At 39.3% G+C, this 18,951-nt stretch overlaps 1 long non-coding RNA gene across 1 annotated transcript; it reads left to right on the forward strand.

The window, feature by feature from the left end:
* LOC110403903 lies at window positions 236–8,815 on the forward strand. The gene is made up of 5 exons (XR_002441899.1): window positions 236–375; window positions 2,284–2,384; window positions 5,312–5,449; window positions 6,420–6,588; window positions 7,778–8,815. It is a non-coding gene; the product is annotated as an uncharacterized LOC110403903 (long non-coding RNA).

The following is an 18,951-nucleotide window of genomic DNA, read 5'->3' on the forward strand; positions in this document are numbered from 1 at the left end:
TTGCATAACAATCGGACATCAAAGCTGAAGCCATTTAGTAGGAGAAATGTCTTTCTACTATATTATTTTGTTGCCAAATAAATTATAATGATCAATTTGATCTAAACGTACTCTTTAGATATATATATATATATTGGCAAATCAATGGAAATAACAGAAGCAAACTTTAAAGTTAGCAGCAAGAATCTAGTTCAGTCAGGTACTTTAATTAGATTGCTTTTTGTTTGATGTTTCTTACTGCTCTCTCCCACCCTCCTTACCCCTCTTTTTTCTTTTTCCCTCCTCCATTTTCCTTGTCTTGCTATTCTGGAAATTGAAATGACAGCTTCACTGTCAGTGAAGGAAATGGGAATTCTGCCATTGGAGAGGATGCTGGTGCGTATTGCATTTAATCAATCTAGAAATAGCAGAAAGCAATTATTCACCCTGCCTCTGCTTATTTGTGTTTCCTGTGCTCATTGTCTTTCTAGCAGAGATAATTTAATTAAAGAACAAAGAGTATTTTAAATCCAATGTGGTTAAAGGGTGTTTCAGGCTGTATAAGCATTTGAATTTCTGATTTAACTTTTTATAATTGTCTACCTGGCAAATCTCAAAGGGGGTGGGTTTGCAGGTAGATTAGCACTCTATCCCATGGTGAGTGATGAGAGAAGACACTCATAGCTGCTATGGTCCTTTTCTTTCTTCTAAGTGTATGTATGCATACATATATATGACCATATGTTCAATATATGCCTATGTACATCGAGGGCAGCTTAAAATCCGCCAGAAAAATATGGAGTAAGTTTTTCCTTTTTCATTACATTAATGTTAATGGAAACTTGCTGAAAAACAAGAAAAAATTTTATTGTAGTTTTATTACTTAATATTAAGGATTTTAATGAGATTTCACAGTTGGATATGTAAAATAATTGGATTGCCTCTAATTTCTATGTTTGATTAAAATGTAAAAATCTTTTTCTGGCTTAGTTTTAGTGAATTATGTTCCATCATCTTGTGTTATATAGTGTTGAAGCTGCATCAAAAACATTTAGGCATTTGATATATGGACTGTTCTTTAATGCTACCTGTACTTGTGTGTCAGGTGCAACTCCATGACATAGATTTAAAGACAGATACATGCACAATATTGTGAGTACTATGTAGCACTGATCTTTAACGGTCTGTATAGTTTCGGCAAACAGCAAATCACATCACATTTGTGGCCTTATGCAGCATCAGGTGGGGCCATGGCACCAGAAGTTGTCTCTGTCCATCCTGGACTGTATTCTTCTGAGTTTTGGTCTCTGTAAAACTACTAGCAGAAGTCCCATTTGATCAGAATTTGCTCTCCCCATACACTGCACTTTGCAAAAAAGGCTTCTATATGTACAAAATCTTATCAAAGGCGCACAGTTAATTTGTCTCCCTGTTACTATTGTGGGGTTTTTGTGTGTGTTTTTCTTTGCTTGTTTGTTTGTTTTGTCAGGGAAGTTATTGCTGTTTCTTTTATAATTAGTTATCACCCTCCATTAGTAAATAGATTACTGGTGAAAAAAAAAATCAGTCAATTAAATACATTTATACTAAATGCCCCATATACCTTCACCAGTACAAACGCGATTGATTAGCTGTCTCCAGAAATTTACAGACTTTTATAAAAGATTGCACTGAGAAGTGGCCTTGCTAGTTGTAAATGGAAGGCAAAAAGAGGTTTTTGATATTCCACTTGTGACAGAGGTAAAATATAGTAAGTGCTTTTTCCTCTCTCTCATGTATAAGGGCTCTTCTGCCTTTCATATAAGGTAGAATTCACTGGCCCACTTTACATTAGTATGAATGGCGATTGCCTTGTAAATCTGATTGTCGTGAATGGCTGAATAGTCTGCCATCTCTTGTTTTGTCCTTTGTCTTTATGTTTTATTCACTTCCACCCTCTGCAAAAGAGCCTTAATTTAAACCTGGTAGAGCAGTAGCAATGCTCCAGTTTTTTTATAGATCTAGAGGAAGGTTTTATTTGGCTTTGATATCCTTTATATTTGGATGGATGTACTAAACAGTAGAAGTCACTTTAATCAAAAGAAAATATCAATGAGATCACGACCTAGAAATAGTGTTTTTGATAGAGTCACAAAAGTTTCCGTTATACATTCAGAAAACATTTCCACTGTTTAGCTGCAAAGGGTAAGTAAATCATACCACTTTTAGAGTCAGAAAAGGAGAAGTGTTTTCCAGGATCTTCAGTTCTACTGCAGAGTCATTGTATCATCTCAGCTAATTAATTTCACCTTTTATATGCTTCAGTATTTCCATCTGTGAAGGAACTAATGACACCTACTTAAAGGCAGCATTGTGAAAATTAATTAATTGACATTATTGAAATATTCTGAGGTGGAAATCCTGATGTAAGTACAAAATATTATTACTGATAGTTCCTAATTAATCAGTTATCCGTAGCTACCATGTGGTAATCATATTGGTCTAGAGCAAACAAACACAGAACTGGATTATATTTGAAAGCTGTGGTTTGTTTGTTTTCAATTTTCTGTTTTTAATGCGTTAATGGAACAATTAAGTGTTAGAATCCCTATTTTTTTTCCATGGCTTTTACAGGTGTGGGGGGCTGAACAAAGGAGAAAAATGTGATTGCAGCGCTACACATATAGGCCTGATAGCCCTTGTTGTAGCTAAGGAAAAGCAACTTGAATAGAAATTTTCTTGGCTCATTGGTATGGCATCACTAATACTTGAAAATGGAATGCCTTTTTTTTCTAAGAAAATGGACATGAAAATAGCATTGTACAAAAGCATACAGCACTGATCTAGTAATCCCTACGTATGCGAGTGGGTCTTACTGAATAGAGCTTTTCCTGCATGCAGGAGAAAAAGAGGAATGATTTCTTCATAAAGAATTGGAAGGGGATTGATGTTGTGAAATTGTTCGTAATTTATGTGGCTAATAAGATCTATTCTTACCACTCCCATCTGTGATGCTGTTTGCATAATGATATGGCTACAACTGTGCAGGTCTTAGGCAATATATTTTAAAATGGAAAAAATAGCTGGAAACAGTGGAATTTGCACGAGCCTCCTTTTAATTAAATAATATGGAATCTATACTCACTTTTTGATAATGTTGAAATTGCAGCTGACAATCAGGTGAATTCAATTGCTGCATGTGTTTCTTTCCAGAGACCAATCACATTCCTAAATGATGCTTTTTGTTGTTGAAAGTGTTAGGTACAAGATATCTTTATGGAATTATTTGTGATTGTTTCACAAGTGCAGGAGGGAGGTTCAAAGTCCCACTGACATTCTGATTTCTTTTTCCTTATCTCATTTCTTTAAAAAATATATTTAAATCACATGCAATTATGAAACTACTTCATGTTTGACGCAGTTGAATATATTTTCAGGCCACAAAAATGTAACTTTCTATGACTAATTTGAATTAAAAACCCACTTCAGCAGAAAATGTCCTCAGTCTTTGAAGTCACATGGTTCTTGGAAAGCTCTACTTTGGCTGTGCAGAAAGTCAGCCTTGTAAAGGGAGAGTGTGTGCACAACTGTGCAGTGCTGCTAATGAGAGGAATTTCACACTTCTCATTCAGCCATAAGCTCTATGTTCATCCTGCTGACTGCTTCCTCAAAAGTGTTTTGGTATTGGATGCTGGACCATTACTGAGTCACCGCAGGAAAACAAGATATGTCACTAAAGAACTGGCTTCTAGAATCTAGGGTCATCCACTCTGCAAAAATAAAAATGTAATTAAAAGTGGGGTCCCCTCTTTGTCTACGAGTATGTATCTGTTACGTGGCTGTACTTCTTTCTCCAGCTGTGATTTTTCAAGTCAAAAGCCTGTGGCTTTGCAGCAAAGTTATCTGTTGCTAATAGCAGACTTCACTTCTTCCCCAGCTGACTGGTAGTCAAACAGGCAAAGAATGGTCTGTGCAAAATTAGGATATGCTTAATTCACCCATCCACTGGTGTCATTCCCATAAGCCTAATTATATGACTTTTAGGTCAGACAATGTCTCATTGTGTGGCCCGTGGCAGCTATGGGATGCCTCATGCTGCATGAATGTCTAATGTGGAGTTTGATGGCAATGACTGAGGCTGCAGTTCCATGGTGGAATTGAAAAAATCCATGTAGTCTCCATAGAAAACCAGGTCAATGTTCCTCCATAAAGTGCTAGCCCCAGGGAAAGCCATTGGCTGCACATTGCCTGTACAAATCCACGTGCGGTGAGTGCCGATGGTGCATTTCCCTTTCAGGTAAACGACACCTGAGTAGTCAGATTGATTTAGTTTTTAGGGTCCTATTATAGAATCCTTCTGCAGACATTAAAGTGCTAATTTATGGAGAGCACTATCCCTCATCCATTTGTCTTTATCTTTTCTTCTATTTTATGCATTTAGGAACACTTGTGAAGTATCTCACGAACACTGCATGCACAATGAATATGGTTTTGTATCAGTATGTAAAAAAAATCACTTTATGTTTTCTTTGATTGTAAAATTTTAGGTAGAACTATCCTATCTTTATAGCACTTCCTGTAAAACCTTGCCATTTTTACAGGCAAAAGCAAGGTATGAATGTAAAAGGGAATTCATTGTAGATGAAAGCTGTAATATGCTTGTTCATTTCAAAGGAGAATGTATAACTAATTACATTTTAATTAAATCTCTAACGTCAACAGCTGTTTTTAAGGGATCTTTTTAAGCTACATTTATTTTTAGTATTGTTTAAGATCCTCTTTCTTTGTATGCATTTCTCTTTATGCATTATTGCCTTTTTAAAAGTTTTCCTTTCTTTAAAGTTTCAACTACCATTGGCATATATTCAAGGCTAAGTGCTGGTAAAATTAGTTTTTTAAGATGCTGGCTGTTACTTTTCTAAGTACAGAGCAAAAAAGATGTGAAAGTACCAAAATGCCATTTATTCTCTTTTCTATGCAGAAGTAAAATATCTTGATTCCAAACCCCAAATTGCAGAGGCCGGTTTTCAGCTGACAGAGGTTTATGCTGAATGTCTGTTATTGCTACCTTTACGGTACAGTTCTTAATTATAGTGATAACACAGTTATCTCTTCATCCTGTGATCCATAGTGATTTAGTCAGCTCCCCCTAAATCAACAGCAGCATCAGTGAATATCCTTTACTTTACAACTTGAAGAGGGAAAAAAATTAACCTCTTTCTGCATGAAAAAATCATAGCCAAATTTAAGGTTTCTATATATCAGTCCCATTGACTTGCCTGGAACTTTTGTTGGTTCATAATGCATCAGGTTACACTGCAGCTTCCTAGTGTTCTTTGTTTTTCATTTCTAGCTTGCACCATCCAGAAGAAAGAAATCATCCTCGCAGAAAGCGAGGAAAACCAAATCTTTGCTCAGCTTATAAAGGTGTGAAGCTGTTTTGTGGGAATTACCAGAGCCTGCCCTCTCCCAGCCACTGCTTGACTTTGAGGTGAGCTCTGTGTCAGGTAGTAGGGTCAAAGCCACACCAGCAATCTCTGTCCCTGGTCCATCGAGATCCAGATCCATTGCTCACAGTCTGCTATGAGGGGACGTAGCTTTCCCCTGTGCCTCTTCACTGCAACCTGAGCACATCTGGCAGCCAGTAGCTTGATTCTGCAGGGAGGGATTGACTGCAGTGCAGCTCTCTGCAGCTGGTCTACATCTCCTGGACCCTGCAGGGTATGGCTGCCAGTCCTGGTAAAATCATCTAGAGGAATCTTCCGGACCTGTGAAGAAGTTAAAATATACACCCTTTCTGCTGTGGTCAGAGGGGTGGCATTCTTGCAGTGGTAGAATTGCAGATAGCCTATGCCTTGCTGATTGTTAACAGCTATTTCCCTGAAATTACTGCACTTCCTCTAGTTTTGGGATCAACTCACACTAAAGATACCCTCTGTAATCACCTCTGCCCCCAGTATCCCCTCTCCTCTTGCTGAGCCATGTGTTTTTACATGATTCAGAGTTTAAAACACTCTAGAAATTGAGAGAACTATTTGAGGGATGATTATTGTATTGCTCTGCAGAAATACGCAGCTAGTATCAGTTTACTAAGGCATAATTTTCTGTAAACATCAACACTCAGTAAACACAAGATCCCTATGTCAGTTTTGGAAGGTAGCTACATTGTAGATTGGAATGCCAATGTGTTTGCAAAAATTGCACAAAAAATAAGGAAGAATTCATTATCTTCAGGAAACTAGCCAGGAGGCTCAGAAAGACTTGACATCTGCGGCTAAGATAACAATTGATGTAGTGGCAGTAAACAGCAAACCAGAAAAACTGATGAATCTTCCAGTTAGCACCCTAAATGCACAACGCTTATGCTTTTCACTGATAAATAGAGATCTGTGAGACCTATGTTTTGTTAGAGCAGAGCTGGCTACTTGTGTTTTACTGTTAAATTTCTTTTTTCTCCTTAGAAGTGGACTAGATCTAATTTTGATCTGCAGCAAGCATAAATCACAGTTCACACTGCTGACATGACTGTAATTACACATATCTGAAGTCTGCGTATTTGAGAGAAGATCAGACCTGTTTAGTCAGCATCCTCAGAGGGGGAGTCTCTGAAAGCGGAGCAAATTCTCACTGGTGAGAATTCTCAGTAGTTATTTCTAGCTCCACACTGTTGTAAATGACAGTTGAATCTGACCACCTTAGCTCCACGGCTTGAATAGCATCTTTGACGAGGGATGCCACAGTGCTCTCTACACCAAAAATGTCTTACTTCAATAGTGTCAAGCAATCAGAAATATTGATATGTGTGACATTTATTCAGGGTGGTGAAGGGCACCATTTTGTCCACTTCCGACAGATGGGTCAGCCATTCTTGGAGAAGCAGACAGCTTGAAGTGTTTGAATGAATTGATGGGGGTAACTGTGCCAAAAAATTATCCTTCAGGCATTTCCAACATTTCTAAGAACATCATACTGAGCAAAAACATTTGTTATGGTCTTGTGGGACACACAGAGGACAGAGTTAGAGCTGGGCTTGCAGCTGTGCCACGTGATGTGAGTAAATCACTGCATCTCACTGATTAAACTGGGAAATAACTTGGCATGTTGTATTAGGGTTCTGGGAAGATAAGTTAATTTTGACTAAAATATGCTTACAATTCTGCATTGGAAAACATATAGAAGTGTGAAGATGTTGTGGAATTAGCAAGCATGGCTAATCCCTGGCATTCAACAATAATTCTCTGTAGAAGGACATAAATACAGTGGCAACAAGAGTACAGTGGCTAGACTGACGGCAGCGAGACCGATGCGGTAAAACAGCATTTTGAACTGTTAGTCTATCCGAACTTTGTGTAACGTGTTACTATTTCTTCTTGTTAGAGCTGATTGAATTGCATAAAACTGAATTCCTGTAGCTGAATAGCTACACAGCGTTGTATGAGAAGATATACCAGCCACTCTAGGATTGCTTTTCTGATGTCAGCAGCAGCTATGGCATACCAACATCTGCAGTGCTCCAGAAAGGCTCTTCTATATGTCTGAAAAACTGAATAGCAATTTGTGCAAGATGAACATATCTTGCATGCTGGGTTATTGAAAAGTTGAGTAACTTGACCGGTGTTATTTTTAATAATATTTACTATCAGACTCTATTTATTGACTTTTAGATATACTATCATGTTGGATTGCTATTCCTATGATGTAGTTACTGCAAAGTTCTTTTTTTAGTGTTTTAACAGGTAACACTTACGTTTAGAAGACAGTCATGTAGAAAGCTCCTGTACTTCCTAATCTGAGCTCTCTCCTACCTTTCACCTCTTAGGTCATGGTAGTTTACAGACAAGCTGCATCAGAGGAAATGTGAAGAAATGGTAAGGATTTGACCTGATGCACAGAAGCATTTTAAAAGTCCTGGTGAATCCTCAGCTGCCTGAGTCAACGTGAGCTTTGTTACTGACCTTAGTGAACTCAGGACTTCACTGTCGTGAATGTTTGCTGCCTACCAGGCAAGTAAATGCTTCTTTACCTCTGTGATCTCATACATAAGTCTTCACAGAGCAGATATGTTCTCTGTTGCTGATAACTTGGGCGATGTGTGTTGACACCAGTTAGAAACATGCTTTTCCTCTTGCGAAGGTTCTGCATGCAATATCAAGAGCTGGAAGAGAGTGCATTTGTGCCTTTTGAAGAAGCTCCTCCAGATTCTTTTTGTCTCTTCAGTGTGATACACCACTGTTTACATTATTTTTTATCAATTTCCCCATACTTGCTCCTTTCTTCCAGGCAGTTAGAGCCTGGCTTTGGTCTTGTAAGATGTAAGACTTTGTTTTAACATGTTATTGGATATTTTGGTTCTGTTGCAGAAATCAAGCTGTCTCCTGGCATCTCTTCTTTTGATTAGGGCCTGCCAGATCTCCCTTACGTTGATGCATTTGTTAAAAACTTAATTATTTATTAATTTCCTCTTCACTACCTTTAACTATATGCTTGGACTTTAAAATGATCAGTAATGCTTTTTTTGTGTGTTGCCTTGCTTTTTTTTTGTTCTTTTGTATCAACATGGAAAGCCATGGTAATGGTACAGGACTCACCTCCAGAAATCAATGCTCCCAACCCATTTACATGTGTCTTTTTTTTTTTTCTGGATGATTTTTTCTGCTTTTCTAAATTGAAGCTTCTAAAGCTGAAGACTCCAGGCCCTGTTTTTGCCTTATTGACTCGCTGAAATATAGCAAAACTTTCCCACTTGCAGACCTGACTCAATAATCTAATTAATTCTTCTCATTGCTGTGAGAATGTTTACGAAAACTAGTATATTCTCAACTGTTGCATTTATACACCTGCTTCATTTTTTCTTTTACTACTTATGACCTTCTTAAATAAAATTATTTTTGAAAGAAATAAAAATATCCTTACGATAGGGCCTATTGGACTTTAGGACTGGAGGGGTCTGGCTGCAGTAGCTGAAAGCCTCCTAGAGAAGGGAGAATAAGCTTGACTTGCTTTGCATATTGAGTAGGAGCTTTGGAAACAGCTGTTTCCCAGTTGGGATGCCCAAGGATGAAAGGGTGGTTGGATGTGACAGTTTTGTTTTGGGCGGTGTTACCCTGCAAGGTGTTGGTGCGAATCTTGACTGAGTGAGATGAAGAAGATTCAAAGATCCAGCTCAGAGAAACTTGTTCTGAGCTGCAGCCCACTATATAGCCTTCTACAGCGTTCGTCTTGAGACTGGAGATGTAAACAGCATACTGCTACAGCCCTCAGAGACCAGAGTGGAGTGTGTGTGCAAGACAAAAGGCGCTGTTGGAGGCATTTTGCCTCCTTCGCTATGTTACTTAAACAACAGAAATTAGAGAGTTCAGTGGGAAATGGCAAGTAACGCCAGAGAGAGAAGGCCAAGCCACAGATAACCATGGATTACGGAGCTTTCTTACGGCAAGCGGTTACCTGAGTGTGCTGAGCAATTGCACACGTAAAATGAGAAGTGAAAGACAGGGAAGACAGCTAGGTGGAACAAAGGTTTTGCATCAAGAAGTTCCAGTAATACAGAGCAGTGTGTATTTCAGGAAAATGAGCAGTTGTAATCTCCCAGATCATCTGCTTGTACTTATGTACAAATGCTGCTAAACTTTCTAAATTCAAATAGTTTAATTTTGAGGAAAAACCGACTGGTAGAAACCAGTTTGGAAAGACTCTTCTTCATGCAAATGGGAAAGGGGGAGGCTTCCTTTAGAAGCACAAATGTAACAGACATAGCAAAACAGGCAAAAATGCAGGTATGCTGAGAAAGCAGTACAGAAGGAAAACCACGTGTCTGGTAGAGATAGGGAAAAGACCTTTTATAGAGAAGTCACAGCGACTGCCTGAGAGCCACTAGCACTGCCCTCTGAAAGCTGCTTGTTATTGGAAGTTAAGGAGAAATTTCCTATCAGATTATTCAGTGCTCTAGATGGCACAAAAATAGGAAATTTTCATGCTGTAAGTTTAATTTGTTTTTGTTTCTCTCCATTCTCTCTCTCTCTCTCTCTCTTTTCAGCAGAAAGTTTGCTTTTGGTTTTGAGGGAATGGATGTGAGCCAACCCTCACGTGGCAAAGGTACATTTTCACAAATGCTGTGATCATTAACAAGGGGCTGTTCACAATGCAGGTTTTCAGCTGGTGATATAAATTTGATCTGAATCAAGAGACACCGCACAATCACACTTCTGTCAAATTAGCTAGGATGACTGATGCAAAGTTTATGCAGCTTTATGTTTTCAGATTATCTTTATGCTTGCAGTGGGAGGATGCTGACAGTGAGCCAGACAAGGTTAGAAGCTGATCTGGCATAATGTCTTCCATTACAAAGTTACCCATTAGACATTTTAGAACAAATTTGCAAAGTCAAAGTGAATTTGCATCAGCTCAGTGTTTTCCATCCAGTGGTCACAACATCATGTAATACCATAAAAGCCATCACAGCTCCCTGAGATTCTGTTTTCCAGTGTGTAGGATCATGGGAGCCCAAGACTGGGCAGAGCAGGAATTCAGCATGCAGAGTGGCAGCCTGGCAGGTACCATAAATGCATGTGAGAGGTGTGGACTGATTGTGGCTATGTGTGGAGAGCCTCAAATTGCACTTACAATCTAATTGTGGGCGAGAGATTGGTTTGGGTTATTTTTCTTACATAACAGTATGCAAGTTAATTCTGAAAGGAAAACTGCAGATGTTTTCAGCACAACAAGCAAGAGAAGAATGAGCTGGCCTGAAATAGTAGGTTAATATCTGAGTTTGTGTTAAAGCTGGTTGCATTCCCTGGAGGCAACTGTTAAAATTGCTGCTGATTTCCCCACTGGCATTAAAGACTTCCTCCAGCCATCTCTGTCCCTACTCTGTGCCAGAAACCCATGGATCTGAAGTGAGGCTGAAAGGGGTTTCTCCTCCTCAATATGCACATGATAACAAGACAACCAAATGACCCATGTAAATCAAATGCAAGTGGGAAAGGAATGGCCACACAAATATCTGTGGACAGGGGCCAGGTAGGAAGAGGTTGGCTTGCTTCTTACAGGATCCTGAGTGATGCCTCTCCGGAGTGTGGTCTATCGAAGACCTTGTTTGACTGCAGTCTGTCACTCACTTCAAACCCGGAATCCACATCAGACATGCTTAAAGACAATGCAGAACAAAGTAAGCTAGAAATATTGGTGCAAGACTGTAAAACCTACCAAGAGTAACACTGATGTCAGGTTTCTCTGTGGTTTCTGCCTTCAGTCCTCTGTCAGACAGGGTTGGAAGGAGAGCCTGGGCCACTGTGGTCACCCACTGTTGTAGCACGGTCTGGTGAAGATCATGTGGAAAGCTGTTATTCTAGAATAGTTCCTAACAGGCTTTCCATGTTGATCAGTTCATTACAGATAGGAATAACTCTGAACAGCTGGCATCGTGATCTGTTACTGCAGCTTTGATCAAACTATTCCATATGTAAGTTTGTTAAACGATATTTGACACAAAGGTTGTTTGTTTGTTTGCTCCTCCCTCCGTCCTTCCTTCCCTCCTTCCTCCCTTCCTCTCTCTCCTCCTTTCCTCCCTCCTTCCTTTCTTCCCTTTCTTCTCTCCTTCCTCCCTTTTTTTTTTGAAGCAGTAACTGCAAGAGAAGTTTCTCTTTATGGTTCCTCATGGGAAGGATTACCCATCTTTCTGTTTCTCACATGGCTACTCTCGCTCAAAGCTATAAAAGAAAAGGGGAAATCATTGAAAAGAAGGCAGCTCTTTAGAGGTATCAGTCTTTTTCCTGGTTAGCTGAAACCTGGGGAGCCTTTCTGGTGACTGCTTTCTCATATGTTGACATCTTCATGTCACAAGAGAAAGCGGCAGTGCAAGGAATTGCTAGAGAGGGACTACGCCATGTGTTTTCACAGTACAGGGTGGTATTGGCTTGCAAATTGTCTTCTTCTCCTGGAAGAATCTTGTAATCTTTGATGATAATAGCTGAGTCATATAGAAGACAGTTCTTCCACCCATATGCTGAGTAGTACTGTGCTCCAGTGGAGCTTTTCTGCCCATTTGTGGGTGTCAAATTGGCATAGTAAAGCTTGCAGAATTTGACTCTGAAAGACAATTTGCTGATCTGAACTGATCACAGGAAACAGCAGACTGTCCTCTGTGAAAGAGGATTCATCAGCCGTGGAGGATAAAGATGAATTCTGCAAGAATAGGTTACATCTGGCTATTAATGTACAAATGAGCTTATAAACTGATGTTTAAACCTCATTATTTACACTATTTGAAGAGAAAGGAACTCACCTAAATAAGAAATCTGAATCAGTTCTGTTGTGTTTTCAGTTTCTCTGTGAGAAATGCCACTTTTTCTTTGCTTCTCCAGAGAGTTCATGTCCCTTCCCCCTGTCAGAGTGAGTCAGCACTGGCATTTGCATGGAAGTTCTTGCTCTGGTCTCCCCACGGTGAGCTTTCTGACCCTGCTGCCCACACTTATTCTCTGGAAAGTACCTTTCCTTCAAATCCGTCAATTATCTAGGAATGGTGCCAGGAAAGCGCCTGACCCTGTTCTACCTTTGTTGAGCCAAACCTGCTTATTGGCTGAGGGTCTCTCCACATGGTTTAACTGCTGCCATTTCTGTTCTCCCCAGATAAGCTGACTGACCTGGGAGTCCACTTGGCTGTAGCTAAATCTAAACTGCACATAACCACTTGAGAAAAACAAAAGTGAAAAGCCAGTAAAAGCGTGGTTTCTGGACAAGGCATGTAACTGCGGCAGATCTGCTTCCAGGTCTCAGGTCTGCTACAAACATCAGCTGTGATTTAATGCAGGTCACTTCACTCCTCCGTATCTCCCTTTCTTATTTGAGCAAATGGAGGTAGCAGTGCTTATGCTTCATCTGGCAGCTGTTTCTTCCTATTGTCTGCCACTGAGCAGGGCTACTCTTTGTTTAGGAGTTACCCAGCGTGAGAGTGATACGGTCTTGCTCGAGGTCTGTGCAGCCTTTAGCAGTAGTACTGCAGACAATCAGTTAACTAAAACAGAATCAAGTATTCAAACAATATGCCTGTGAGGTTTTTCTTTCCATTGGATTTTATTATGATGTATTTTTTCTTTGATTTACTTCATACCTCTAGGAATATTTGTTTAGCTTTTACGTGACATTACAGCTTTCTTAGAAAATCAGAACGTGGCTCTGAGTGATCAGATGGCTAATGCCTTTATTATTGTTTCTTCTCATGTAATAATCTGTAGCCTTGACAAATACCTTCTTCAGGCTTTAAATGTATTCATATTCTTGGATAGTTTTTCCTCTATTAGATGTCATTAAATGCTGGCTGGATTTGACCTTCTCTTCGGGCTGTAACAACCATGTTACTCCATGCTCAATTCCATTGCAATTGCCAGACTTCTCAGCATAAGTAAGAGAATCTAGTTAACAGCAATAGTACGCACTTTATTTTTCCCTTTCAAAGGTTATATCTGGTGACTGTGTGACTGGAACAATGAGGCTAACCTCAGTTTTACAGTAACAAAGCAGCTATGAGCTTTCTGGGTAAAGTATATTTTGACTGACATACAAGTAGCTGTAGCTTTGCTCCACAATGGAGAAAATGACTTCATTTAACAGCTTTCTGTGCCAAGAAAGAAATAAAAGAGTTCTGAGAATGTGGAAGATTTTTTTTCCTGTTTTAATTTTAAACCTAAAAGAAAAAGTAGTTGCCATATAAGTCCAAGTCAATGGAATATATAAATCTTTAAAAAGGTTTCATAAAGTAATAATGACTTTAGTATATGTACCAAATGAGATTAAAAAGCTACATTTGGTTCTAATACAGAGTTTCACATTCAAAAGGACCATCAGTTTCCTGTTTAAAATTTACTTATATCGAACTGAACGGAGTTCAAACATAATGCCATTGTATTTCAGACATTTATCTTAATTTAAAACAACTGAAAAGCATTAATAACAGAGCACTTTTAAAGTAATAAGCTCAGATCTAACATACTCCTGATCACACTGTTCTGCTGGTCCTGTAAGAGACAAGGTGTAAAATGCTGGTCCCATTGAAACCAGAAGAAAATTTGTCTTTTTGAAGGGGCAAAGGATGTGAGTGAAACCAGCCTCACAGAGTGCCTGCTTCTGAACAGGCAGATTAATGAAAAAGATTTACTAGGGCAGTTTTTACCTAGATCATCTTCATGAAGCAGTTACAACACAGGCACACTGAGCTGAAACGTACTGGCATGAATACTTCAGCTTTGATTCCAGTCTCTTCTTTCTTTCCAAAGCAAATTCTCCCTCTGCCAAGACTGTTTTTAAGCCTATAATGTTGCAAATCATACCATTCTGCATTTTACATGTACTTCATATGCATTTAACCTTCTATCTTTTAACTCCACAGAAGGATTTTAAATTCTGTGCCAGTCAAGAGCTTTTCAGAATTGTTCAATTTCTTGAAGCTCTGAGTTATTTTCAATAAAAATGAAAATTGATTGCTCTATTCCTACTAGAACATTGTCTCTCAGGAGGACTGGCTGAATTTAAGAAGATAGTGAGTGAATAAAATAACGATAAGAGCATCAGAGGTCAGTTTTTGTATAAAACCCTGAAATATGCTAATTGAGCCTGACCATTTTTTTTGTGCAAGGTGCTGTACAAACACAGAGAACAGATAAATCCTGCATCTGAACATTTATAACATAAGGAAGCTTTGCGACAATCTTCCGGTGAGTTTTCATACTGGAATAAATTACTCCAAGCCCCCCTCAGAACAATAAAGGAACGTTCTAGTTTGATGTTCCACTTATGTGGAAACACCCTTTCCCCAAAGACACCGGCTCTCCCACCGATCAACCTATCTGTCTGGTGGAATAATGTTAGAATGTGGTTTTTATTATCAGGATCTTCCTGGGGAGCTTTAGGTACTTTGTAGCGCTGTATTCTTTGCAGTTCTCAGAATCCTGTGCATTAAAGGTTGCTTAACAGCTGGTGAGTCACACAGCTTGTTCTTTGAGCTTGAACGCTCCATTAGGACACATCCACTAGAGGTATTTTAACCTTTGAAAAAATCAATACAAGCGGCTTAAGCATTGTATGTTTTGTTTTTTTTTAAAAAAAAAACAACACCAACAACAAACAACAAGCCACAGAAAAGACCAAATAACAACAAACTGTCTCTATGATGCATAATAAATTAATCTCTGTTCTAGCGGGTGCATCTTAACTTCTTAGGGGTGTAACAGTTGCTAGAGAGGAGCACACATCTGGTCTAAAATGCTAATGTCCTTAAGCACCAACCAAAGCTGAGCCACAAGTACAATGAGATAAAGGAGTTAAAATCTCTAGCTCATTTTGTTCAACATTGCATACAGGGACAGGAATGGCACTTGGAAGAAGAGTACTCCCTAATTTTGCTGGGGAGCTGGCTCTTTTCCTAAACCGTGAACTGTATTTGCTGCAGATAATTGCAAACACGGCAAGTAAGCTACAAGCCACAGTGCTTGAATAAGTAGCCAGAACAAGAGAGAAATTCTGGAAGCAGTATGTTTTTCCCATAGATTAAATGTACCTGATGCTGAATGAGTTGAACCAGCCCTAATTTAGCCAAAGTTCTTGAGGAAATAACAATACACACTTCCATTTCACTGGTCAGTGCCAGTGCCTCTCTTCTGTGATACAACTCTTGTTTGGGAAAAGCTGATTTGAATCAAATTTGACTACAAGTCGGAGGTCTGAAGGATATTGCAATCTTCCAGATTTCATAAGAAGAGGCAGTTCAGCAGAAAGAAAAATGAATTAGTGCTCCCCTTAGGGAAAACACTGCAGAATTAGTTCAGTTGCATTATTAGACACCAGTGAATCCAACACTGCCACATATGGAAAACATAACTGAAGAAAACTATACTTTCCTAACTTCTGCCTTTGCATACAAAAGCAAACTGGCTGGATATTCTCTTAAAATATAACCTTTGTGACTTCATTTGTCATTAAGTCTCCTCAGGATAAATAACCAAGCAGCAGAAAATCACCTTGCAAGGGTAGTCCTGCCTACACCTGGGTTTCCTCTGTTTTGGTCTCTTCAGCTTTAATTTTATCTGGAGTAGAAGGAGGAGGGTAAAAATGCATCATTGTTTCTAGTTGCTCCCAGGACAGGGAAGCGATGGGCTGCCCTGTTTTAGGACTCAGACCAAATCTGCTAGGCAGCCTAAATATCCCAGGCTGCACACATGGCACCAGGCTGCCGACTCTGCTAGGAGCAGCATGGAAAACCAGCCATTTTGCTGTGCTTGAGAACAGGCTGTGCCCACCTCCCTAACGATGGTGCGCACCAATGGCAACATGCTGTTAAAATGTACTAGGATTGCTGTGAGGCAGCGCATGAGAGAGGAATGCTATTTAATATGAGAAGAATTTTCTGGTACTTAATGCCACCAGAATGTCAAAAGATTTAATGGCAGATGTGGCTGTGAAAATGTTCTGTATTTTTAGACAACCTTTAATTAAGACACTTTGTATGAAGCAGAGACCAAATAATATGCTGCCACTTGAAAGCTGTCAGAAGGGAAAAAGTGTACAAAGCTTCTAAATGCAGCCCTCTTTATTTTTATCTGAAAGTGAATTAGGAAACCTTTCCAGTAACAATAACTGTCCTTTTGCATGAAATGATTTATTTAATGCACACTGTAAATACTTCGGGCATCTATATGGATTTATACTTAACCCCTTTCACTTCATGTTGTTTAATCTAGCTTCATATTAAACAGATTACATCTGAAAGCTGAATGGGTTTTGTGATCCCCGCCTTTTCTTCTGAGACTAATGTTTTATATAATTATTTTGATACAGCAGCTTTCTTTTTCATCCTTTTGTAACCCTTTGTCAGAGGTGGATAGGCCTTTCAGGATTTCCATTTTGTTCGAATTGAGAAAAAACAAATGCATAGAGTACAGTTCCATTTTGAACTCCAATCTCCCTTTATTAATAGATTATTTATTTGCTTATAGGATTAGGAAGATGCTAATATGATAGAGCATCCTTTAACAGAGCACTAATTCTTACTTTGATATAGCAGGGAGGTAACATTTATCACATAAGCTCAGACTTGGATGGAAAGCAGTGAGATTCCTCTAAGTCCAAAAAATGGGAACGAACGTTGTAAGCATCATTTTGACATTCCTAGAATTTTGATACACTTCGCTGGTGGGATAAACACACGGTAAATAGCAATTAGATTATTAGTTAGCCAATATATTATGCACATTTACAGAATTAAATTGGTTCATGTATTTAAACTGTTCCCAGGCTGCACTCGCAGGCTGCCATTTGAAGTAAGCAGCAGGCTAATTGAGCACTGCCACATCCCTCATTATTCATAGCAGTGCACAATAGAATGAACAATATGGAACTAGGCTATGACTGGAGATAGAATCTTTAAGAATTTCAAGAGCAGTTCGTCTCCTGTGCGCAGGCGGATATGCATCTACAGTCTCACTCTGTCACCTGTGCAATTACAACATCTCTGTAAGGCAGAATCAGGCCCAAACCCGCCTTCCACAAATTTGCTTTCTCTAGGGCTCATTATATTCAACCGCGAACACACAGCAGTGGAAATGATAGCAGGTGTGGTTATTTTCTGGTTTCTCAACTCAGTTTCAGCACGTCTCCTTCATTCTTCGTGTTTTGTTAATTTTGTTGTTGGTGCATGCTTTGATATGCTGATGTGCGGGAGCAGTTTGCCAGTGGTTGCACAGGGGGAGACCATCTCTGAGCCTCACAGGCTGATCAGGGCGTTCTTACAAGTCCACATCAATGTGCATCACAGCTAATGAATCTCATCCTGATTTCTGCTGGGTTGCTATCACAAGCTCATCAACACCTTCTGTACCAGCCTGCAGCTTACTGAAATTATTTAAAGCACCTGTATAATACCATTAATAAGTATCCCGTATCAATACAAGTAAAAAATACTGACTATATATTTAGTCAGTAGTAATGCTCAGAGAATTTATCTTGGGCTTTCAGGTTCTACCCAGCTTTTGTAATCTCCCATGCAAAAGCTCACTGAGATGCCCCTCATGTGTGGTGGGAGTGATAAGAAAAGAGATTTTCTAAATAGTGGAGCTGCAGCATGTGCAGGTAGGTGGCCCCTGGTACATGTGGATTGGCTATTGGCTATGGGTTGTTTTTAATAATGTCCTGCATGTGAAGAACATGAAATGGCAGCGGAATAACATGCCCCACTGCAAAACACATGCACATATGTATATAAATTCAAAGACTGTCTGTAGTTCAGTGGGTTTTTGTACCTTTGTAGTTATTTGTTTGGCAGGCAGCAAGTTACACAATTACCCTGTTTCCACAGGTGTTTTCTAATACTTCACTACTTTGTAGTGGATTAGAGGCCAAAAGAGGAAGAAAAGGGAGGATACATTTCTCATGTTGTTCGTCAGAGATTCTCTTCTAATACCGCTGGGACCGGTGCCACGTATCTCAGATATCAGCATCTGCACCAGACTGATGTCTTTGCTCACACTGAATAGCTCTCTATTCTGTTAGTAGGCCTAGAAAAAGACTTGAAAATGGTTAGTCACAAAAATGCTACCTCCAAAAATAGTAGTTTAGGCGGAAGGCCAGGAAGCAGTGGGATTAATGGTACAGGTCATAATGATTGTTACCAAAGGCAGGAGAATTTGTCCCTGAAGATCTCTTTTTGGGCACCTTATGTAGGTGGTTAACAGCACTAAAGTGAATATTATTTCAGAAAGACATATTTTGTACTAAAGGTAACATCTTCTGTTAGACCGAGTGATACAATGAAAATCTACGATAGTAGCTGTAGCCACTTCTTCAGGGCTGATACTTAAACTCCAGACAAAACTCATAAAATAATATTTGTATTTCAGTGGGAAAATACCAAAGCTGTTCTTAGACATGTCCTTGTATTGAGCATCAAAGGAACCTTGGTTCTCTGTACCACTGGGCCTTATCAAAATCCATGCTATAAAAACAGCT

This window comes from Numida meleagris, chromosome 9 (genome assembly GCF_002078875.1).
Source record: "Numida meleagris isolate 19003 breed g44 Domestic line chromosome 9, NumMel1.0, whole genome shotgun sequence".
Lineage (NCBI taxonomy): Eukaryota > Metazoa > Chordata > Aves > Galliformes > Numididae > Numida > Numida meleagris.